Genomic DNA, 24635 nt, shown 5'->3' on the forward strand with positions numbered 1-24635 from the left:
CAGAATTTTCTAATTCTGTCATTTTCGGAATCATTTAGAAATGTAGCTTCCCTCCCTATTGTCTAAATTACGTCTTGCCTTTTTTTAAAAAACAAGTGATACCACACTATCTAGTGGAGATTAGGAGAAGTTTTGCTTTTTAGAAGGGGCATTAATTTGTTTGGAAAGGATAGTAGCAATTGTTAATGGAAAGGCTTCAGGACAGTCCGGTGATATGTTGAGACTTCTGTCCTATTAGAAGTTCAGTTTGTTTCTTCAAAAGGTTTTTCAAGCCTGCTGATAGTTCCATCTCAGGCACAGAGGAAGAAGACTTTTGGTACTTAGTCATTTTAGGGGTTTAAGATTTTCGTTAGTAAACAGAATGAATGATATCAGAATTCCTGTGTAGAGCAGGACAACTAAGGGTTGGAGGAGCTGGAAAAAGAACGTTTTCTCTGTGGTTCTGCTAGTGGTGAAATGATAATACCAACCTGCTGTTTACTGTGCATTTATTTGTATACCAGTTGCTATGTTAAGCCATGTATATACTTTCCTATTTAATCCGGATGAGGTAGATGGTTTTACAGATGAGGAAACTGAAGCCTAGACTGGTTAAATGACTTTGAAAGCCAGAATGAGAATTTAAATCCAGGATTAATTCCAAAAAGTGGATGTGTTCTTTCCACTGCCCAAGGTACTGATTTGGGTGTCTTTTACTTGTAGTGAACTGTCTATAATTTTTAGCCCAAAGGATAGATGTTAAATTGGACTTCTGGGGGGGTAGAAGGGAAAGTTGATTTTATAGTTACCTTCTATGCCTGTTTTATAGTATGGCATTGTTGTGTATAGATAAGAAATTTGAGAGTAGGCAATAATTGATAGCATTACAGCCGTTTGTTTAAAGTTGAAGGTGGTTATTACGACTTTTAAGTTAATCCCATTTTAAAGGATCGACTTTAACTCTTTTATCCTAACAAGTTATATCTAAATTCCTTTGTCTTCTATTTGTCTGACTGTCGGCGGACTAAATTATAATATTATTTCTTTTCTCTTTTAAAAGAAACTTTTGTAAGAAAAGGAGTAAGAATATGTCTCTTTTTCCATATTACATGTTTCTTAAAAAAAATTAAGTATAGTTGATTTACAATATTGTGTTAGTGTCAGGTGTATGGCAAAGTGATTCAGTTATATATATATATTTTTCCAGATTATTTTCCATTATAGGTTATTATAAGATATTGAATATAGTTTCCTGTGCTATACAGTAAATCCTTGTTTCATTTTTTTGTGAAAAATGATGATTTGTCATTGTGTAGATTATGTAGGTTTTGAATCATAAACAAAACTAAAACAGAGAAACTGAAAGTTTTGATGTAGCTCAAAGTTCTTTAATTAAAACATTTTGTTTCAAAGATCTTTTAATAATTGAAGTTAAATTCAACAAATTTGTATTAATCAATTCAGTGAAGATGTTGAGGTGGGTAAGAGATGGGAGCCAAACTTCATGGTCTGAAAGCATTTTAAATCTTTTAGAAGAGATGGAACTTGTAAATAACCATAAAAAAGAAATTATATTTCTTAGCATAGATGCCAAATTTCAGTGTGCAACTTATAGTACTTCTTGAGTTTATAGGTGAGAAATGTTCTTTCTTACTTGCTTCATGGATATGGCATTTGAGCAGTGTCCTGTGATTGAGCAGGATTTTAGGTAAGTTGGAGTCTGAAAAGAGGTCAGTCTACATTGAGAGGTTGGTTAAAGATGAGGAAGAAGAGTGGTAGGTGCCTCCTGGTTCATTATGTGAGATGAATGGTTTCCGAGTTTTTTTCATTCCTTTTTTCTTTTTTTTAGACTGGACGTATTCAGTAGTTTGATTTTTTTGAAAACATTAAAATGGGAGGGAAAGAAAAAGTATATTTTAATTCAAAGGACATTGAAATCTTATTCACAGCTTTTGTTTTGGTTATTTTATTTTTCAGTTCTAAAATTTGTTTGTTCTTCTTTATGTCTTATATTTTTTTGCTAATGATTTCTAATGTAACATTTATTTCAAGAGTGTTTGATGTTCATTTGAGCATTTTTTTTTTAGCAGATATTCATTTTTTAAATTATTTATTTATTTATTTTTGGCTGTGTTGGGTCTTCGTTTCTGTGCGAGGGCTTTCTCCAGTTGCGGCAAGCGGGGGCCACTCTTCATCGCGGTGCGTGGGCCTCTCACTATCGTGGCCTCTCTTGTTGCGGAGCACAGGCTCCAGACGCGCAGGCTCAGCAGCTGTGGCTCACGGGCCTAGTCGCCATTTGAGCATTTTTACCATAGCTGCTTTAAAGTCCTTGTGAGATAATTCCAGTATCTAAGTTCATCTCTTCATTGGTGGTGTGTTTTCCCATTGAGCAGAGATTTTTGTGGTTCTTCTTATGTTGAGTAATTTTGGTTTGTATCCTGGACCTTCTGAGTATTATGTAATGAGATTCTAGATTTTCTTTAAAGTCTGTGGAAAACGTTGATATTTTTGTTTTAGCATTCTGTGGGTTGTGGTTCTAATGTCAATTCAGTTTTCAGAGCTTTGTCAGTGTTTTTCAGATCTGTCCCATGTGTGTTCCACTCGTTGGTCAGTCTGGGATCTGGGTGGAGGTCTACTCATTTTCTCAGTGTTCAAAGATTTTATTATGTTAATTAGCATCAGATTCATACCTACACAGGTTGAGAGTGAGCTCAGGAGTTCATAAACAACTTTATGGCGTCACTTTCCTGAGAACAGAGAGAGAAGGAAAAAAATAATGGAGTTTGGCCTGCCCACTTGGAGGCAGGGCTCCATTGAATGGAGAGGAATGTTCCCCTCACAATTTTCACTCCTGAAGGCTTTCCATTCCCAGTTGATCTTGCTATTGTTGCTGTTGCACCCACCACAGAAGACCTGGGGACTGGGACATGAGAGAGAAAGGAGAATGAAAAAATACCCAAGTGATTTCCCCACTTTCTTTGCACTTTAGGAGTTCCCTTTTCTGGCCTTGAGCCAGAGCTAGAGGGTTTCTCCTGTGTCTCTCTGCCTGCACAGTAGTGCTCACTTCTGGGTTTTGGGTTGTGTTGAGTGCAGGCTGGGGGATACTAGAGGGGAAAAATGGTAAACTCACAGCAAATTAGGTGATACTTTTAATTCTGGTGCTCTTCCCAGATCTACCTGTAATATTTACATTTCAGAGTATTCAAATAGTTCTTCATGCATTCTGTCCAGGTTTTATAGTTTAGTTCAGTGGAAGTGGAAGATAAAGAGAGGTGTGTGTTTATTACTAAACTGGAAGTCTTCCCAGCGTTTTGTTTTAACATTTTATTTTGATATAATTTTAAATTCATAGGAAGTTGTAAAAAGAGGACAGAGAAGTTCTGTGTGTTCTTTACCCAGTTTCCTCCAGTGGTTACATCTTACATAGCTATAGCACAATATCCAAACCAGGAAATTAACATTAACACCAACTTTTTATTATGAAACATTCAAATGTATAAGAATGTTGAAAGAATAGTACTGTTATCCAATACCATTATCATACCTAAGAATATTAACAGTATGAGTTTTTTTTTGGACGGTAGTCTTAATGTTCCAGGGCTTTTATTTTGACTCTTGAAGGCTTAAGTTATTGTTCAAGGAAATGGCTCTCCTGATGATATACTCTTGGTGATTATTTTGAAAGTCTGGGCTCTTACAATGTGTGCAATTCAGAGCCTAGAGAACTTCCTGATTCTATATTCTTGTTCTCTCTCATTCTTCCCTCAGCTCAGACTTCTTACAGGTCTGTGAGGAGATACTCATTAGAATAGTCCTTATCAGGAGGTTAGAACTTTGTCAGGCTAATTTATTACTTACAGTTAAAGTTGTAGAGTTTCTGATACGGTGATATATAAGGATTGTATAAACTGTAAGTAATTAAAAATCTGACTACAAGGCTTAAACAAAGAGAAGTTTGTTTTTCTTACCTAAGTCTGGAAGTAGGCAGTTGCTCATGTTGCTTCAGTGACTCAACAGTGTTGGGACCCATATCTTTGTGATTTGCTTGGCCTCCATGGTCCTAAGATAACTACTGTAGCTCTAGCCTTCCACGCACAATTAAGGAGGAAGGCAAAAGATCCAGGCCAAGCAAAAGCTTTCCTAGAAGTGACTTGCTCAGAAGTGCTTCTAATGCCTCATGGGCCAAAATTGGGTTATATGGACACCTCTAACTGTAGTTAGCCTTTTGGCCTCTATAGTGAGAGGCAAGGAGGGAGGAAGGATTTGGGAGTGGCTTTTTGGGTAGCCGGTAAACAGCATCTGTCACAATTATATGATTGCATTCATTTTACTTTAGAAATACATTCATTTTATTTCAGTATGATGTTCAACACATAGGTGCTTTATAATTACATAATAACATCTTACTGGGTACTATGGGAAACAGGAAACAAAACGAATTTTAAATTTAGTTGTGAAGGTGAGATTTTGGTTATGCAAGATGCAACTGGCTTGAATTTTGGGACCTTGGTATAATGATTTTGTGCTGGGAATTTCATTCTTTTTTGCTCAACACTGTTTTAAGACTTAAACATGTATAAATCTAGTTTATACCTACTGACTGTTGTATAATATTGCATTTTATATGCATTTCTATAATTTACTTATGTATTTCTCTGATAATGGATTTCTAGGTGTGGCTTAAAAATTACTAATACAGTAGTACTGCTATGAACTTCCTTATACATATCCCCTATCGACTTGTGCAAAGGTTTCTCTGTAGTACATACTGAAGAAAGGAATTCCTGACTTGTGGTCCATACACATACTTAATTTCACTAAATACTGCTAGATTGTTTTCCAGAATGGTTTCCCAGTTTATGCTCCCACCAGCAGTGTATTAGGGTTCCCATTTCCTTAAATCCTCACCAGCATTTGGTCTTATCCATCTGTTTAGTCTTGTCAATCTGATGGGAATAAAGTAGTATTTTGTTTTAATTTACATTTCTGTGATTGAGAGTGAGGTTGGGTATCTCTTTATTTACTTTGATATCATTTGTGTCTCCCCTGCATATTGACTAAAAAAGTTACCCAAATAATACTTGTTAGTTGTAGATATTTTTGAAAATACAAATAGGCAGATACAAAAAGGTCATCTCTAATACTCCAGTCCAGAGGTAATTGCTATTAATATGGCTGTATCTTTCTGGTCTTTAAATATTCATACACGTACAAATTCATATACACATACACAAATATGTATTTTTGATTATTAATAGAATCATATACACAATTTTATAACTTATACTTTTCACTTCACAATAATTTATGACCATTTTCCCCTGTTGTTGGAAATTTTTTTACATCACCATGTAATAGGTGCATATCATTCCGTTTTCTGGCTTTAAGTTATTTAATCTACTATGGCACATTTATGCTTTTTACGGTTTTTCCTCTCATTATCAGTACCTTGGCGAACTATTAATCAAGCCTGCATTTTGACGAGGCAGGGCTAGAGGCATCATGCTTTTGCTCCCTTTGTGAAACTGGGTTTATAGCAAGTTGCAGGCTCAGTCTGTTTTCTGCTTGGATTCTAGGGCAGCTGTTAATGCTTCATTTTATAAAGATGACATCTAGCCCTTGATGTTCCAGGGCTAGAGTTCAAAGATTTCCTCCTTGGGCCTTATCTTTCTCTCTTTTTTTTTCCACTTTGGCAAGGCCAGGTTAGCAGAGAAGGATAGCGCAAGAGTAGACTTAGACCTGCATTTAATAAATATCACTGTCTCCTCTGATAGAGGGCTGCTAAATTTCAACTATTAAAAACTCTAATCTAAATTGATAATTTCATTTTTCAAAATATTAATAGCTTTTTATTATAAAAGTGAGAATGTTCATTGCAAAACAATCAAGAAAATATAGAAAGCCATAAAGAAAATAAAATTCCTGTAATCCTTCTACTCAAAGATAGCTGTTACCATTTTACCTTATATCATTTTTTTCTGACATACAGTGTCTGTGCATTTATTTTAAAATATTTATTTATTTATTTATTTGGTTGTGCCAGGTCTTAGTTGCTGCAGGCGGGTTCCTTAGTTGCAGCTCACAAGCTCCTTAGTTGCAGCACTTGGGATCCTTAGTTGGGGCATGCAAACTCTTAGTTGCGACATGCGAACTCTTAGTTGCGACATGCATGTGGGATCTCGTTCCCTGAGCAGGGATTGAGCCTGGGCCCCCTGCATTGGGAGCATGGAGTCTTAACCACTGTGCCACCAGGAAAGTCCCTTACCTTATATCTTTTTTGATATTTTTCTAAATCATTGACTCACCAGAGCCAGTAATTAAAGAATTATGCAAGTCCATATCATTGGTAACTTGATATTAGCTATGGTGGGAGTAGTTACACTAAAGAAATTGGCAAATGCTACAAATCAGGGCTTCCCCTTCCCTGCTGAGTTCCGTCCAGAACCAATTTATCAGCACACTACTGCATATATACATTATATCAATATAGACCTACTTCATTTTCAGTGGCTTCATAGAAGTCCATTCTGTAGCTCAGTGGTTCTCAGTGTGGTCCTTAGACCGGCAGTATCAGTGTTAACTGGGAATTTGTTAGAAATGCAAATTCTTGACCTCTACCCAGACTTACAGAATCAGAAACTCTTCTGTTGGGGCCCCAGCAGTCTATGGTCTTACAAGCTCTTTAGGTGATTCTGATGCATGCTGAAGTTTGAGAAGCACTGTAGAGTATATAGATGTACTGTAAATTATCTGATTGACCTGATGATTTCTATATGATAAATTCCTAGATATATTTTTATTTAAAAGTTTTTGGATGCATATTGCCAAATTGTATTCTAAAAAGGCTGTACTAGTTCCCATTCCCACCTGAAGTCTACATCAACTTCATTTTAGGTTCTTTTTCTATTTAGAGAAAAGTTGCTGTATTAAAGATCTTACTTCTTTTTTAGCTGTTTGTATCCATTTATACATCCTAGAACTCAGTTCACCTGCATTATCTTCAACAATAAAGTACTTTAATGTTATTTATACTTTTAAAAAGAGAACAGTTTAAAAAGACATAGAAAAAAACTATGCCTTTCCTGCTGCATCATATGTGGCTATACCTGTGAGTACCTGCCTTTAATCCCTGTTGTGAATGGTTAGATCATTCTCCTTTCCTTACCTCTGGCACGGTATTTCATTCTGAAACACAACTTTAAAATGTACGAAGACTTGCTTGCTGTGAAAGTTGCTACTAATGGTGCCAAGCTGGTAAAACAGGGGAAAAGATCCCAGTAAGAACTTGTGACTCTTCTTGGCCCACATAGACAATAAGCTGGAAATACTTTATTTTAAAGACTTTTGTTAAATTAGGAGCCAGAATTTATAAGTATTGGGAATTTTTTTCTGTATAGCCGTTGTATATTTTGACATTCAGATTTTAAAATTTTACTTATTTAAATTTGATTTTATCTACTTTTAACATCTGACAATGGAAAAGAGAATGGCTAGCTTCTTGGCTGAAACTCCTTTTCTTTAAGAAAAGAAAAAGTCTAGCAGTGCATTTATTTCAGTTCTTAAGTAAAGATGAATGTGAGTGAATTTCCAGCTTTTTTCTGGAATTTATATTATATCTGGAATGTTCTGTATTTCTAAATACTTTGCTTCTAACAGTGAGTGAAATATGGTAAAGTGAATGTCAATATATTTTATAGCAATATGAATATTGAACACAGTGCATTATTTTTTCATGTAATTTATTAAATGTGTTCTGTAGTCACATTAATAAGTGATCTGGGGACTTCCTGGTGGTCCAGTGGTTAAGACTCCGCACTCGCATTGCAGGGGGCCCAGGTTCGATCCCTGGTCAGGGAACTAGATCCTGCATGCTGCATCTAAGATGTGGTGCAGCCAAATAAATAAATAAATATTTTTTTAAAAAGGTGATATGGTTTGCAGTATTTCCATTTTTTTCTTCTAGAATTTGTCAAAATTCTTGAAACTTTCTGGAAAACAAATTCAGTAAATATAGTTGTTTCGACCTTTCTTTCATTTGAACCACTGTTCTTTTTTTTTGGCCGTGTGGTTTGTGGGATCTCAGTTCCTTGACCAGGGATTGAACCCAGGCCACGGCAGTGAAAGCCCGGAATCCTAACCACTAGGCCACTGGGGAACTCCCTGAACCACTGTTCTTGATAGGGAATATTAATCTTGCCCCTGCAGGAGCTTTTGGTCTGTTATGAAAGAAATTAACTAATTGGATGTGTATCTGTCAGTTTTCTTCTTTAATATTTGATTGACAAATGATTAAAAATGAGTTCTCAGAGCCACAATAGACAATAATGATTTTTAAAAGAAATAATGAGGGCTTCCCTGGTGGCGCAGTGGTTGAGACTCTGCCTGCCAATGCAGGGGACACGGGTTCGAGCCCTAGTCTGGGAAGATCCCACATGCCACGGAGCAACTGGGCCCGTGAGCCACAATTACTGAGCCTGCGCGTCTGGAGCCTGTGCTCCGCAACAAGAGAGGCCACGATAGTGAGAGGCCCACGCATCGCGATGAAGAGTGGGCCCCGCTTGCCGCAACTAGAGAAAGTCCTCGCACAGAAACGAAGACCCAACACAGCCAAAAATAAATAATAAATAAATTAAAAAAAACAAAAGAAATAATGGTATAATTATGTATAAATCATTTATTCTAATAAACTTCTACCAAATTTGCTTTCTGCTGTAATACAATCATTAAAAGTTTTAAGTCATTTCTCACTTAAAAAAAAAGTCCTCACAAGGAAGTTATATCTTACAAGGGAGAGGTTTTCCATAATTTTCATTTTAGTGATAAAGTTTTTTTCTATTAGACTGCTTAACAAAACATCTGATAGATTGAATATCCTTTATTACCTTTCCTTTGATTTATAATCTCAGTGATTATAATTCGGCTGATAACATATGAGTCTCAACAAAATCTCTGTGGGTTGCTAGGCACTGAGGGCGTTTAAAATCTTTAGACTTCACTATATAGAACAAATTTTGAATTGGAACTTTCTTTACTTCTGTTTTGTTTTGTTTTGTTCTGTTTTGCTGTCAGAATTTCCTGGTAGTATTCAGTTAAGACTCAGGGATTTTCTTCTAGAGATTAGGCAGCCTGTTCTTCCCTTAGGAGAGTTATTCAAAGTCTTTTTTTTCTTTGTGTTATGTGCTTACCAGGCTGAGTAGCCGCTGTATTCTAGTAAGAAAACCTATTGCCAAAACACCCAATAGAGCAGAAAACTGACCTACTTAATGCTGACAAGTTAAAAAAAAAAATCTTTGGAAATGTACCAGCATTGGATTAACTTCTTCCTTCTCTTGTAGTGGATAGGGTGGAGTAGAGAAGAGGATAAGAAAGGAGAGTGAACTGCTGCAGGGGAGTAAATGAATATTTAATTACCTGAAATGATTTGATTAAAGGCTATTCACTGTACAGCACAGGAAACTACTCAGTGCTCTGTGGTGACCTGAATGGGAAGGAAATCTAAAAAAAGAGGGGATATATGTATACGTATAACTGATTCACTTTGCTATACAGTAGAAACTAACACAACATTGTAAAGCAGCTATACGCCAATAAAAATTAATTTTTACAAAAAGCCATTCATTTGGTACAATTTGAAGGCCTCTAAAGTGCAGCATTTCTTCTTGGATCACTTTAAACTTTGGGGGGGCAGGGAAAGCCCTAGGAAATTCCTAGGGCTTTCATGCTAATAATCTAGAAAAGCCCTCTGGTTAAGGTTGTCAGTCAGCATTTCCTGAATAATTGTTTTTTTTGCAGGATATGGTAAATTTATTAAAAACTTCAGTTATAGTTTTATCAGTTTAGTACATTTCAGAATCGATAGATATTGAAACAGAGAAGAATGTTTGGAATATTTATTTGTAGCAAGTGACTATGGACCTTAACTTTATCAAACCCGTTTCCACTGTTATCCAACCTAATTTTCACTACTCTCAGTATCACTAGCTTTAAATTTTAGAGCTGTGCTATTCAGTACAGAAGCCACTAGCCATATGTGGCTACTTAAGTTTAAATTAATTAAAACAATAAAATTTAAAAGTAATTCCTCCATCAAAGTAGCCACATTTCAAGTGCTTACTAGCCAAATGTGGCTAGTGGCTACCATATTGGGTAGTACAGATATAAAACATTTTCATCATTGTAGAAAGTTCTGTTGGATAGAATTGTTCTAAAGTCTGCCTCATTCTGTAATTCTTTACTTTTTGTTTCCCAACATGGGCACTGTTGACATTTTGGGGAGGATAATTTTTTGTTGTGGAGACCTTATACGATGTTTATCAGCATCCCTGGTCTTTACTTACTAGATGCCAGTAGCACTCAACCAGTTGTGACAATCAAAAATGTCTCCAGACATTGCCACATGTCCCCTGGGAGCAAAATCAACCTTGTTTGAGAACCACTGACTACTTACACATATTAGTGCTGTATCAGTTAGTTTTTACTTAATAAAAGGCTTAGTAGCTTAAAATAAATCATTTAATAGCTCATGGTTCTGTGGATTGTCAGTTTGGGGTATATTGGTCTCCGTAGTCTGGTGGTGGTTTGGCTAGGGCCAAATGGTATAGAATAGCCTCACTTATATGTTTGTTGGTTGGCAAGCTTTTGGCCAGGGTAAGGGTGGGGAGTTTGTTCTCCATGTGTTCTTTCCAGCAGGCACATTCATTCACCTGATGACTCAAAGTTCTAAGAGTAGCAGAGAGATTGAAATGTGCAAGCACTTTTAAAGTCTCTGCTGTATGACATTTTCTAATGTCCCATTGGCCAAAGCAAGTCATATGTCCAAGCCCAAATTCAAGAGGTAGAGAAAATGAATTCCACCTCTTGATAGGAAGAGTAGCAAAGTCACATTGTAAAGGCATGTGCATAAGGAATGGGAGGAATTATTGTGGCCATTTTTGTACACAGTCTACTGCTATTATTTTCTGGACACTACAAGTACCTTACAGCTCTTTCATTCCATTTATCGTTCCCGTTTTGGGTTTTGTTTATTTGTTTGTGTTGGGGTTTTTTATGCTTTGTTTTTATTTTATTATTGTTTTAAATAGTTCATAGTTATTTAATTTTACTCATGTTTTCTCTTTCTAGTGTTCTTGAGTCTTTCCTGTTTTATCATGCTTTCATCTGAGAGTATTTCTTTCTTCATAGATAATTTCTTTTTAAATTTTTAAATGAAGTATAGTTGATTTACAATATTGTGTTAGTTTCAGGTATACAGCAGAGTGATTCAGTTATATGTATATATATTTTTTCAGATTCTTTTCCATTATAGGTTATTACAAGATACTGAATATAGTTCCTTGTACTATAGTTACTTATCTATTTTATGTATAGTAATTTGTATCTGTTAATTCCATACTCCTAATTTATCCCCCTCTTTCCCCTGTGGTAACCATAAGTTTGTTTTCTATGTCTGTGCGTCTGTTTCTGTTTTGTATATAGATTGATTTGTATTATTTTTTAGATTCCACATATAAGTGATAACATATAATATTTGTCTTTGTCTGACTGACTTCACTAGATAATTTTTTTCTTTTACTGTGAGTTTACTGGTAGTGAATATTCTCTTTTTGTCTGAAAGCACTTTTTATTTTGTTTTCACTTTTAAAGGATATTTTCATTGGGCATAGAATTCCAGGTTGGTAGTTATTTTCTTTCAGCATTTTAAGTATATCATCCCATTACCTTCTGACTCCATTGTTTTTGTTAGAGAGGTAATGTCTTTGGTTTTCATGTTTTCAGTAAGGCCTTTTAGGCAGTTTTCTTTGTATTTAAGGTGCTTGAGTTCCATAGATACTCTTGAATCTGTAGCTTGATGTCTTTTGTCAGGTTTGGAATATTTCTTCTGATATTGCTTCTGCCCCACTCTTGCACTCACTTTCTTCTGGGGTTTTAGATGTGTGCTAGATCTTTCTCTGCATCCCATATATCTCTCATGTGCTGTTCAGTATTTTCTTCCTTCCTTCCTTCCTTCCTTCCTTCCTTCCTTCCTTCCTTCCTTCCTTCCTTCCTTCCTCCTTCTCTCCCTCCCTTCCTCCCTCCCTCCCTTCCTCCGTTCTTCCCTCCCTTCCCTTCCCTTCTCTTTTCCTTCCTTTCTCCCTCCCTTCCTTCCTTCTTTCTGTATTTTCCCTCTTTTTTTTTTTTTCCCTGTTCTTCATCTGGATATTTTCTGTTGATCTATTTTCTATTTCATTTAGTGTCCAATCTGCTGTTACAAGGATCTGTTTTATTATTATTTTTTTATTATGTATTTCTTAGTTCTAGAATTTTAATTTAATTATTTTTCATTTGTTTTTGTAGATTCCACTTCTTTGGTGAAACTCTTATCTTGTCATCTATTTTCCTGAACATATTAATCACAGTTATTTTAAAGTGTGTGTCTAATAATTATAATATCTGGATCCCCTTTTGGTCTTTTTCTATTGTCTGCTTTTTCTCTTGGCTTTCAGTCATCTGGTCTTGTCTCCTAGGATTCCTGGTAATTTAAAAAATGAATGTCAAACATTATGTATGAGAAATTATAGAGGCTCTTGATGGTGATATTGTTCTCTAGGGAGGATCTAATTTTCTTCTGGTGGTAGTTAGAAGCAGGAGCAGATGACCCTGATTCAATACAGGCTGGAGATGACTTGAGGCTTTGTTTTAAGCCTCCTAAGGGCCGGTTTAAATCCAGTTTCCCCTTAGTCCAAGAGCGCTGTCCTTCAGAGGTATCAAATAGAATCCTGTGGTGTTTGCCAGGGCCTCTCCATCTTGGCAGGCCCTGAACTGTAATTTTTCTTTTCCTGGCATTGTGAGACTACCAAAAATTCTACTTACCATTTTGCTTTAAAATAGGCACTTTGCTTGGTTTTTGGCCTCTTGGCCCCTCACAGGTTAGAATTCAGTAAATAGCCTGAGGGCAAAAACAGTACAGGATGTCCAGATTCACTTTTCTATGGTTGCCTTCTCCTTGAAATCTTAGCCCCTCAAATCCTGCTTGTCTTGATAAGCCCTGAACTCTGATTTCTGTCTCTGCAGGCCTGTAAGACTGCTAAAAGCTCTAGTCTGCAGTTAGTTGCCTCAAGAGGAAAAAGTAGTGGAGAATGTTAGGCTTAACTATGCATTTCCTTTTTCACTGGTATTTTGTTTTTTTCATTTTTTGGCTGCGTTGGGGCTTTGTTGCTGTGCACAGGCTTTCTCTGGTTGCAGCGAGCAGGGGCTACTCTTCGTTGCGGTGCGCGGGCTTCTCATTGCGGTGGCTTCTCTTGTTGCGGAGCATGGGCTCTAGGTGTGTGGGCTTCAGTAGTTGTGGCACACGGGCTCAGTAGTTGTAGCACACGAGCTCTAGAGCTCAGGCTCGGTAGTTGTGGTGCACGGGCTTAGTTGCTCGGCGGCATGTGGGATCTTCCTGGGCCAGGGCTCGAACCCGTGTCCCCTGCACTGGCAGGTGGATTCTTAGCCACTGTGCCACCAGGGAAGCCCCTGGTATTTTGACTTCTTACATCCCGGCTGCCTTCTTTAGTTTTTTTTGTTTTTATAGTTTATCTTGCCAAGAGAATTGGTCTGATCTACTCTATAATAATTTGTAATGGATGTCTCTACTTATTAAGTCATTTATTAAATAATATTAATAATTTATAATAATAAAGCAGGGCTTCCCTGGTGGCACAGTGGTTAAGAATCCACCTGCCAGTGCAGGGGACATGGGTTCGAGCCCTGGGCTGGGAAGATCCCACAGGCCGCAGAGCAACTAAGCCTGTGTGTCACAACTACTAAGACAGTGCTCTAGACCCCATGCTCTGCAACAAGAGAAACCACCACAATGAGAAGCCTGCGCACCGCAATGAAGGGTAGCCCCGCTTGCCGCAACTAGAGAAAGCCCGTGTGCAGCAACGAAGACCCAACGCAGCCAAAAATGAATGAGTGAATAAATAAATAAATAAATTTATTTAAAAAAATAATAAAGCAATATTATAAACGATTTAAAGCATATATTAATCGTTGTAGTGAACTTGACGTATGGGTATCCTGCCTTCATGCAGCTTATATTCTTGTAGGGAGGAGAGATACCAAGAACACGCAGTAGAGGAGACGTACAGGGTATTATGAGCTTATTATAGAGATTTAGTTCAGATGATGGGGGTGGTCAAGGATAGCTACTTTGAGGAAGTGATATTTGACCAGAGCTCTGAAGGATGAATAGAATTATTTAATATCTCTGAACCAGAATTTTCCCATGTGTTATATACTAATAATAGAAGCAATAATAGAAGGATTAAATGAGCTCTAATTGATAAATGTGTTCAGTGAATGGTAGGCCTTTTTACTATTGTACAACTATAAACCGTGAACTCTGCTCTCAAGGTATCTAAGCTCTATAGGACATGACATATACCAATAGTTACAATATATAACTATCTCATTTGTAAACTTCTACATTTTGTCAGGCTTAACAACCAAACTTCTGATTTACCCCCTTCAGCCTACTCCACCTTCTGTCTTCTGCATCACAGTAAATGGCAACTCCATTCTTGCGATTGCTCAGCCCAGCAACCTTAAGGTCATTTTTCATTCTTCACTTTCTGTCACTCTGTACATTCAATTCATCAGCAAAATCCTGTCAGCTCCATTCTTAAGATATATCTTAAGATACATGTCCTGGAAAATGACTGTGGATTATTGTAAATTTATTCATTTGATGATTTCTCATGCAACTGCTGCTCCAGGTGTGATCTCTTCTTGAGCTGAGGGCACAGATAGAAAGTGGACCACCTATCTCTCTGACCTGTCTTATCTCCACTGCTATCACTCTGGTCCAAGCCACTATCACGCCTCACCTGGATTAGTTTAATAGCCTCCTAACTAGTTCCAGCTTTATGATCTGTTTACCTACAGTAACCAAAATGATCCTTTAAACATATGAATCTCATTATTCCTCTGCTCAGAACCTTCCAGTGGCTTGTCTTATTAAGAATAGAAGACCAAGATTTATTGTATTTCTGATAAATAGACCAAATATCCTGTGAAACCCTTTGAAGCACTTGGCTTCCTTTCTGACTTCAGTTTCTACCTTCCCTTCACTGTGGGAGCTGCAGCCACATCATCTCCTTGCTCTTCTCTAGCACAGGGAACATAGTTCTGCCTCAGGACTGGTGCATTTGTTCCTTTGACCTGGAATGTTCTCTCCCACCTCTCTACTTGGGCTTACCCTCTCGCTACTCAATACCTTCAGAATTGTCTGCTCAAGTATAACCTAATGAGCAAAGCCTTCCTTTACCACTTTATTTAAAAGAGAGTCCTTTCTAGCTACCCTCCAACCCCAACACTTTCTTTCCTCTCACCATGTTTGATTTTTCTTCATAACATAACATATTATATATTTGTTTCTTTATTATTTTCACAGTCTCCCCAAATAGAATACACCACCAGGAGGATAGGGACTTTGGTTCATTCTCTGCCTTATTTCCACAGTCTAGAAGAGTATCTGTCCTATAATTGGTCCCCAATTCATATGATATGTTTTCTGGTTCAAATTACAATGTTTTTTACAAACTGCGTTAAAAAATAATTCTAGAATTAAGAAGCAGCACTTAGATGTTTTTGTCTAATATAGGAAGAGGAACTGTTACTCTTTTGAGACATGTTTTTGGATTAAGATTTAGAAACATGGGTTTCTTTTTTAATTGAAATATAGCTGACAAACAGTATTACATTAGCTTCAGGTATACTACATAGTGATTTGATACTTGCATACGTTATGAAATGATCACCACGATAAGTCTAGTCCCTATACAAAGTTATTGTAATATATTTTTAAAATGTATTTAATTGATTAATTTATTTATTTTTGGCTGTGTTGGGTCTTCGTTGCTACGTGCAGGCTTTCTGTAGTTGAGGCGAGCGGGGGCTACTCTTGGTTGCAGTGCGAGGGCTTCTCATTGTGGGTTCTCTTGTTGCGGAGCATGGGCTCTAGGCATGCAGGCTTCAGTAGTTGTGGCACATGGGGTCGGTGGTTGTGGCTTGTGGGCTCTAGAGTGCAGGCTCAGTAGTTGTGGCACACGGGCTTAGTTGCTCTGCGGCATGTGGGATCTTCCTGGACCAGGGATTGAACCCTTGTCCTCTGCATTGGCAGACAGATTCTTAACCACTGTGCCACCTGGGAAGTCCTATAATATTATTGACCATATTCCTTATGCTGTATGTTATATCGCTGCAGCTTGTATATTTTCTAACTGGAGGTATGTACTTCTTCATCCCTTTCATCCCTTTCTCTACCTCCACCCAAAATGTGGGTTTCTTGATAGTTCAGGTAGGTGAGCTGATAACTGGGTAAAATGCTATACACAAAGGGCAAACATATATGGTTCCATGCCTACTTGATCCTGGAGAGAAGTCTTTTTGGCCTGTTGTAAGTATCCTCATTGGGTCTGGTCTTTTTTTCTTTTTTCTTTTTTTTAACAGACTTTATTTTTAAGAGCAGTTTTAGATTCACAGCAAAATTGAGCAGAAAGTACAGGGAGTTCATATATTCCCTCTGCCCCCACATATACACAACCTCCCCGACTAGTAACTTTTGGCACTGGAGTGGTGCCTTTGTTACAATCAATGAACCTAAATTGCATATCATTATTACCTCAAGTCTGTAGTTTACATTAGGGTTCACTCTTGGTTTTGTACATTCTATGGGTTTTGGCAAATATATAGCATATTGAACATTAGAGTATCATATAGAATAGTTTCATTGTCCTGACATTTTCTGTGTTCTGCCTCTTTATCCCTCAAAACCCTCTAGTCCCTGGCAACCACTGGCAGTCTTTTTAGTGTCTCCATATTTTTGCCTTTTCCAGAATGTCATAGAGTTGGAATCATACAGTATGTTTAGATTGGCTTCTTTCACTTAGTAATATGCACTTAAGGTTTCCCCATGTCTTTTCATGGCTTGATAACTCATTTCTTTTTAGTGCTGAATATTATTCCATTCTTTAGATGTATCACAGTTTACTATTTATCCATTCATCTGTTAAAGGACATCTTGGTTGTTTCCAAGTTTTGGCAGTTATGAAGTAAGCTTTTATAAACAACCATGTGCAGGTTTTTGTGTGGAGTTTTCAGCTCCTTTGGGTAAATACCTGGGAGGAGGGGATTGCTGGATTGTAAGGTAACAGTACGTTTAGTTTTGTAAGAAGCTGCCAAACTCTTCCAAAGTGGCTGTACCATTTTGCATTCCCAGTAACAATGAATGAAAATAACTGTTGTTCCGCATCCTTGCCAGAATTTGGTGTTGTCAGTGTTCTGGATTTTAGTCATTCCAATAGGTGTGTAGTGGTATTTCATTGTCATTTTAATTTGCAGTTCCCCAATGGCATATGATTTTGAACATCTTTTCATGAGCTTATTTGCCATCTGTATATCTTCCTTTTTGTTTAGAAATTTATTTATTTATTTATTTATTTTTTGGCCGTGTTGGATATTCGTTGCTGTGCGCGGGCTTTCTCTGGTTGCAGTGAGCGGGGGCTACTCTTTGTTGTGGTGCGTGGACTTCTCATTGCAGTGGCTTCTCTTGTTGCCAAGCATGGGCTCTAGGCATGAGGGCTTCAGTAGTTGTGGTGCGCGGGCTCAGTAGTTGTGGCTCGCGGGCTCTAGAGCGCAGGCTCAGTAGTTGTTCACGGGCTTAGTTGCTCCGCGGCATGTGGGATTTTCCCAGACCAGGGCTCAAACCCGTGTCCCCTGCATTGGCAGGTGGATTCTTAACCACTGCGCCACCAGGGAAGTCCTGTATATCTTCTTTGTTGAGATATCTGTTCAAGTCTTTTGCCCATTTTTTAAATTGAATTGTTAGTTTTAAGAGTTCTTTGTATATATATTTTAAAATATTTATTTATTTATTTTGGCTGTGAAGGGTCTTATTTGCAGCACGCTGGATCTTTGTTGCAGCATGCAGGATCTTTAGTTGGGGCATCTGGGCTCTTAGTTGCAGCATGCAGTCTTCTTAGTTGCGGCATGCAAGCTCTTAGTTGCGACATGCATGTGGGATCTAGTTCCCCAACCAGAGATTGAACCCAGGCCCCCTGCATTGGGAGTGTGGAGTCTTACCCACTGGACCACCAGGGAAGTCCCTCTTTGTATATTTTGGATAACAGTCCCTTGTCAGATGTGTCTTTTGGAAATATTTTTTCCCATTCTGTGGATTGTATTCTCTTCTCTTGACAGTGTCTTATACAGAGCAGAAGTTTTTAATTTTAATGAAGTCTAGCTCATCAGTTATTTCTTTCACAGATCATGTCTTTGGTTTATTTTAAGAATGATTATCATACCCAAGAGTATCTAGATTTTTTTTTTTCTGTGTTATCTTCTACAAGTTTTATAGTTTAGCAGTTTACATCTAGGTTTCCGATGCATTTTGAATTAATTTTTGTGAAGGGTGTAAAGTGTGTGTCTAAATTAATTTTTTTGCATGTAGCTGTCCAGTTGTTCCAATATCATTTATTAAGAAGACTATCTTTTCTCCATTATAGTGCCTTTGCTCTTTTGTCAAAGATCAGTTAACAATGTTTATGTGGGTCCATTTGGGGCTTTAAATTTTAGAATGAGTTTGTTGATGTCTGCAAAACAACTTGCTAGGATTTTGATTGGAACTGTATTGAATCTATAGATCAAGTAGGGAAGAATTGATACCTCAACAATATTGAGTCTTCCTATCCATGAACATGGATTATCTCTCCATTTATTTAGTTTATCTTTGACTTTGCTCATCAGAATTTTGTAGTTTTCAAGATCTTGTATGTATTTTGTTAGATTTGCCATAAATTATACCTAAGTATTTAATTTTTTAGGTGCTAATGTAAATGTATTATTTTTAATTTCAAATTTCACTTGTTCATTGCTGATATAAGAAAGTGATTGACTTTTGTATATTAACCTTGTATCCTGCAACCTTGCTATAGTTAATTGCTTATTAGTTCCAGGAGTTTTTTGGCCGGACTCTTTTGGATTTTCTATATAGATGATCATATCATCTGCGAACAAAGACAGTTTTATTTTGTCCTTCCTATTCTGTATACCTTTTATCTCCTTCTCTTGTCTTATTCCATTAACTAGCATTTCCTAGTTAATGATGTTAACTAAGAGTTATATGATGTTACAAAGGAGTGGTAAGAGGAGACATCTTTGCCTTGTTCCTTTTTTTTTTTTTTAATATTTATTTATTTGGCTGCCCTGGGTCTTCAGTTGCAGCATGCGGGCACATGGGATCTTCAGTTGCAGCATGCTGAATCTTTAGTTGCGGCATGCGGATTTTTAGTTGTGGCATGTGGAATCTTTTAGTGGTGGCATGCAGGATCTTTTAGTTGTGGCATGCAGGATCTAGTTGCCTGACCAGGGATAGAACCCGGGCCCCCTGAATTGAGAGCACGGAGTCTTAACTGCTGGACCACCAGGGAAGTCCCTTTGCCTTGTTCTTGATCTTTTCAGGAAGCCTTCTAGTTTCTCATGATTAAGTAAAATGTCAGCTGTAGGTTTTTGTAGATGTTCTTTATTAAGTTGAGGAAATTCCTCTCTACTCCTAGCTTGCTGAGAATTTTTATCATGAATGAGTGTTGCATTTTGTCAAATGCCTTTTCTTTATCTCTTGATATGATCATGTGACTTTTCTTTTCAACCTGTTAATGTGATGGATTGCATTAAATGATTTTCAAATGTTGAATCAGCCGTGCATACCTGAGAATAATCCCACTTGTTTGTGGTGTATAATTCTTATTATACATTGTTGGATTTGATTTGCTACTATTCCTGGTCACATTTTTATTAATAGTTTCATTGGACCCTTTCATGGCATGGTGATCAAGTATTCAGTTGAAGCTTTGAAAAATAGTATATATATGGGATGACAGCATTGAAGTCAGATTTTTTTTCCCTCCATAGGCTGAATTGGTTAAATCTAGCAAGATAGAATTTAGAACACATTATGTAAAGATTTTTTGAGAATCAGCTTAATATGTGCAGTTAATGGCACAAACTAACTGCCTGCCTGTTTTTTAATTCCAGCTCTATCACTTAGAAGCTTTGTAACCTTGAGCAGGTTGTTTAACCTCTTCATTTCTTAATTTCTTCATCTATGAAAGGGATGTACTAATGGTACTTATCACGTAGGGTTGTTTTGAAGTATAAAAGAAGTAATATACATAAGCCATTTAAAACAATACCTGGGACATGGTAAGGGCTGATTAACTGGTACCTGTGGTTATTATAAAGTTCTGCACTTAGGTTCAAACAAACTCAGTTGTTTAGGATTTGAGTGGTATGATCTAGCACAACTGAGAAAGATTAGCTAGCTTAGTCTTTTGTTGATTGTAAACGTAGGGGAGTGATAGTGTGATTTGGTTAGGATTAAAGGTCTAAAAGAGTGGTTAACAGCCCTGATATTGCCTCTATCAATTTCCCACTAAAATCGTTTGAAGAAAAAAAGAAATTTAATATTTTGAGTTTGAGATTGATGGAAAGCCCTTTGCCAGAATCTAGGAAAGATATGTAATTACTTACAAAGTAGAGGATCTGGATTGAGAAAAACCAACCTAAATATTTCTAGATTTTGGCTAAGATTCAGTGAAAGAAGGAAGGAAAATGTTTTATGACTTTTTTCTCATGGTCTGTCCCTGGGCCTGTAGACATAAGGTTAGCACCAACTGAAAAATTGGATTGCTCGTCTTCTCTCCTAATGACTTTCAAACTTAAAAAAATTATTCATATAAAAGGAAGCTTTCTTTTTTCAGTGAGACCTAAACTGGACATGCTATATAAAATTGCAAACTATCTTGTTGAATTTTTTCTATAACTTTCATCTTTTAACTAACTATACAGTTTACTTAGGTTTATAGTTTATCTCTCCCACAACTAGAATTGTAAGTCCCATGAAGGCTTTTTTTCACTGAAGCACCTACAACAGTGCCTGGGACAACATAGACACTCAGTGAATGTTTGCTGAATGAATTGGATGAACAAAATCTCAGACTGCAGCTCAATATATTATATCAGTAAAAGCAATAGCAACTTGAATTCAAGTCAGGGCAGGGACCTGGAGTTCTACCCACTGGGTCCTGCCCTCTTCTACCCTGTGGCATCTCTCTAAGTAGCATAGTTTGAAAACTATTTTACAAGTAATATCTGTTGCTGGAGTAGGGTTTTCCCATTTCATTTTATCCTTCTTTCTATATCTAGAAACAGTAATTCCCAGAAAACAGCTGGGCCTCAGTGGGATGGTGGTAGATACATGTGATTGGCTACGGAAAGGCTCATTTCTTGTGGGAAATATACTTACTAAACTGTGAAGTTGTATTACAATCACTGGTTGAGAGAGAACCCCTGGTAGCATTGCATGTGATATCAGTGCAGAATATCAGAGAACATTGTCATGCTAATGTTTTAGATACTAAATGAAACAAAACAAAAAATCAGCATAGAAAATCAATAAAGTTGGGATAAAACCCTAAAATATAAACAGAAACAAATAAACCTGTGTTTCAAATTAATAACATAATTTAAATAACATAATATTAACAAATTAATAGCATAAACACACAAATTAATAAACCTGTATTTCAAATTAATAACATAAACACACTGAAGGGAGAAAGTAAGCCAAATAACTTTTGAGCATCCTATACTTTGAAATTCAAGATAAAAAGAGCTGTAAACAAATAACAAACCCTAATTTGTAGGCTGTTTTTTGTAATGGTGTAAATTGGTAATTTTGAAACTATTTTCTATCTATTTTAGGACTCAACAAATGAATGAGTGTATTGAGGAAAATGGGAGCCAGGTTTTTCATTGTTGGAGAAGGGAGTTTTAGATATAAGGAAGAAAAGACTCCAATGAACCCTGTGACGCTGGATTTAATTGGAGGTTATGAACTCATGGTTTTTAACATTTATTTATATAAAGACAGAGAAACATACATGTATGCATGTATACACTTACGTATCTTTCTCTTAGAGACATATGTGTATATTTGTATGTATACATATATATGTGTATGCATATGCGTAGATGTGTGTAGTTGTGTATATTCCAGCTTTGTTTGCTAAGAGGCCTAGAAGCAGTTACAGTGAATACACCTAACTCCCATATGCTGGTTTCGAAACCATTCTCCACTTAAAGGAAACCACAGCTCCTTGGAGAAATGGCTGATCCCAGGAGGAACTGGATCAGGGAAAGTACAAGAGGAGGCTGGAGCATATTATTGTTTCAGAAAGTAAGGAGATAGTCAAAGAATGGTGGGGACAGTCAAAAGGAACAGGAACCAGTTTGGAGAAGCATCCACTGGCCAAATGAATAATGATAGTTATAGATTATAACCCACTGAAAAAATAAGAACCGTACAAATATAAGTAAGTGAATGAATAAATTACTAAGTTGGGGAGAAGTGAAAGTTATTCATTAAAATGGCTAATAGGCGTAGAACTGTTAGAATTAGAAAATGACCATTTTGGAACAATTAAAATAGTACTTTCGCACAAGAATCTTCTGCAGGTACCAAAACTATGGGGTAAAAGTTTGATGAGGAATATATTTACGTAGTCTCAAGACAGTTCCTAACAAAATATTTACTTATTACAAAGAGAAAAACAGTAACTTCACAGGGGAGAAACTTGGCAGATACTCCTTAGCCAAATGATCAAAGTTAGCATCACTGGTAATAGAACCCACTAGCCTCTTGCAGCTTTTGATACGATGCAGTGAGAAGCACCCACCATGACTTTGTGACATTCCTACAAAAAATGCATAGCCTGAATTTAAACATGAGAGACCATCAGACAAACCTCAATTGAGGAACATTCTACAAAATAAATGGTCTGTGTTCTTTAAAAATATCAGACTTAAAAGACATAGACTAAGGAACTGTTCCAGATGGTAGGATTCTAAAGAGACATTACCACTAAATGCAGTACATGATCCTGAATTGAATTCTGGACTGGGGATATCAGAGGACATTTTTAAATGGACATTTAAAGGACATTTAATGGCTTTATAGGACATTTTTAAGGCAGTTAATGACATTTGAATATGGGCTGTAATTATATAGTAGAAATTTTAACATTGACACAATACTGATTTGGTTAGCTATACTGTAGTTATCTAAGTGAAAGTCTGTGTTCCTAGGAAACTACATGAAAATATTGAGGGCCGAAATGCTATAGTGTCTGCAGCTCACTCTCACGTGGTTCAGAAAAAAATGTGTGAGGAGGAAAGAGACTGACAAAGCAAATGGGGTAAAATGTAAATAATTAGTGATATTTGCAAATTTTCTCTAAGTTACATAAAAAATTTAGGTAAAAAATTTACCTAAAAATTCCTACATTAAAATATTTGAGTTGTGATTGAACCAACTTGACCTTATCCGTGATTTGTAGAACTCATGAAAAGGACAAAAAAATTATTCTCATCATTTAGAGAAAGTAGAGTAGTGAAGGAAATGCTGATCAGGTAGAAAAACTCCAAATTGTTAAGATACAGAGTCAAAGGACCTGATTTTTTTTGTTTGGATTTCCGTCCTGGCGTATAACCTCGAGCACCTCATGTCCTATGTTCATTTCCTTAAACTTTTATAAAATAGGTAGTTTAAGGATTTCCTGAACATTTCCTATATAGCTAATAAGTTTTCTTTAAAAAGGTGCTTTGTAAAAATTAGATGGCCTTTGTTCTAGACAGATAATTTTACAAATTTATTAAGAAAATTTGAAAGCCATTTTTGCAATTATTTGTTAAAAGGGGATATTTTGGGGGATGGAAGTTCTTTCCTTATTAACTCTTTGAGCTACAATGAACACACAGTCACTTTAATAATTATTTTTATGTAATATGTCATTTTAATAATTAATATAATTCATATTTTAAGACTAGTAACCTTCATAAAAACTCACCTTGATGATAGTATTGATGAGCTGTTTAACAAAATTATCCTATAGGATTTTTGTATAATATAATTCCTATTTTTCCTTTTTTAAAATGGTCATTGTATTGTATTGCTAAAATCACCCCCGTCAAAGAAACGCCTAACCTTATCACAGATGGACGTATTATTGGTAAATGCAGGTATTGATAGAAATCTCATTATTCATTGTAAAATTATTTTATTGAGATTCTAAAGACAGCAGTAGTGACAGTTTCACTTGTTTTGACTAGTGTAAAATGCCTGGTGTAAAGGGACACAATCACTCTTTGGTGGTAACGATAGTTGTACCCTACTTTGATGACATGTCTATTTCTTTCTGTTTTTCTCTTAAAAAAATTTCTTCCTACCAGTGCCAGGAATCACTCCTTCTTGACACCGCTCTTCCTGTTTTGGGCCCCTTGAATACTACTAGTCTTAGAAAGTGTATGCGTGGAATGGGATTCGTGGGAGTCGTCAACAAACAGCGTCTTATCTATTTGTCTCTTTCTCTATGTATATATGGTATTTTATATTTCAAAGATTCAGTAATTTACCTCTAGGCATTTGACTTTTATCCAGGGGAATTATTTATTATGAATTAGAGGGTATTCTGTTTGTATGTGAGTCTTATAGTTGCTGTGGAGACTTAGAGTGGTCATCTTCATTATTTACAATGAAGCCCTGATTTCTGGGGGAAATTGTGAACCTCCTTTTTTAA

The 24635-nt window shown here is 36.6% G+C and overlaps 2 protein-coding genes across 12 annotated transcripts in view; both read left to right on the forward strand.

Annotated features, from left to right (window-relative positions):
• The window catches only part of HEATR4 (HEAT repeat containing 4), a 231879-nt gene that overhangs the window by 162540 nt on the left and 44704 nt on the right, over positions 1–24635 (forward strand). The window lies entirely within an intron of this gene.
• Positions 1–24635, forward strand: part of NUMB (NUMB endocytic adaptor protein) — a 181897-nt gene that overhangs the window by 54070 nt on the left and 103192 nt on the right. The window lies entirely within an intron of this gene.

This window comes from Balaenoptera physalus (assembly GCF_965194825.1).
Source record: "Balaenoptera physalus genome assembly, chromosome: 2".
NCBI lineage: Eukaryota > Metazoa > Chordata > Mammalia > Artiodactyla > Balaenopteridae > Balaenoptera > Balaenoptera physalus.